The sequence below is a fragment of the Malurus melanocephalus genome, unplaced genomic scaffold (assembly GCF_030028575.1).
Source record: "Malurus melanocephalus ecotype Western Australia unplaced genomic scaffold, MMel_1.1 scaffold_670, whole genome shotgun sequence".
Classification (NCBI taxonomy): Eukaryota; Metazoa; Chordata; class Aves; order Passeriformes; family Maluridae; genus Malurus; species Malurus melanocephalus.
This window is the reverse complement of record NW_026623902.1, coordinates 107,337-108,537: the sequence shown is the minus strand read 5'-3', so window position 1 is coordinate 108,537 and position 1,201 is coordinate 107,337.

Here is a 1,201-nt window from a genome sequence, read left to right as displayed (position 1 = left end):
TCCCGGCCGGTCCCGTGCGGGGGTCGGGGCTGAACCGGGGTGCTCACGGAGGGGCAGCGCCCCCTGGTGGCGGCGGGCGGATCCCGGTGCGCTCCCCGGGCCGGTGCCGCCCGTGACCGGGGCGAGCCCCGAAGGTGACGGGGCCGTGCCGCGCATCCCGCTGAGCCCGGAGCCGCTTACCGGGATTACCCGGCCAGGAACTCTGGTGTCCCCGGTATTAGCTTGTCCCACGTCCCCCGGTGTCAGCGCCACCGGGGGTGGCTTCATGCCTTCACGGTGTCACGGCTCCGGGAGCAGAGGGGCAGCGCGGGGACCGCAATGTCAGGATTTCAGGACCCCTCCACTCCCAGCCGTGGCCTGAAGAATCCATTCCCTGCCTCGGTTTCCCTCCCTGCTGTTCTAATCTCAGATCAGCTCCATCTCTGCTGCCCCCGCACCGCAGTGAAGGTGAGGAGGGGTCTCTGCTCCCCAGGGAGCCCCCAGCACACAGGGGACRTGAAATGGCTGCAGCGTCACCCCATTCCTCTGGTGAAAGGGGGAAACAGCCCTGGGGTGGCCCCAGGCTCTGCCAGGGCTCGAGTCCCACCGCAGCAACCCTGAAGCAAGGCTGAGGTGGGCACAGGTGAGGGGATGGCACAGGTGAGGTGGTGGCACAGATGAGGGGGTGGGCACAGTGAGGTGTGGTGCAGGTGCAGGGGTGGGCACAGGCGAGCGGGTGGCACAGGCGACGGGGTGGCACAGGTGAGTGGGTGGGCACAGGTGCTGGGATGGGCACAGGTGAGGGGATGGCACAGGTGATGTGGTGGGCACAGGTGAGGTGGTGCAGGTAAGAGGGTGGATACAGATGAGGGGGAGGCACAGGTGAGCGGGTGGGCACAGGTGAGGGGGTGGCACAGGTCAGGTTGTGGTGCAGATGCGGTGGTGGGCACAGGTGAGCGGGTGGCACAGGTGCAGGGGTGGGCACAGGTGAGTGTGTGAGCACAGGTGAGGGGGTGGTGCAGGTGCAGGGGTGGGCACATATGAGGGGATGGCACAGGTGAGGGGGTGATGCAGGTGAGGGGATGGTGCAGGTGCAGGGGTGGGCACAGATGAGGTGATGGCACAGGTGAGGTGGTGGCACAGGTGAGGGGTGGGCACAGGTGAGAGGGTGGCACAGGTGAGGGTGTGTCACAGGTGACGGGGTGGCACAGGTGAGGGTGTG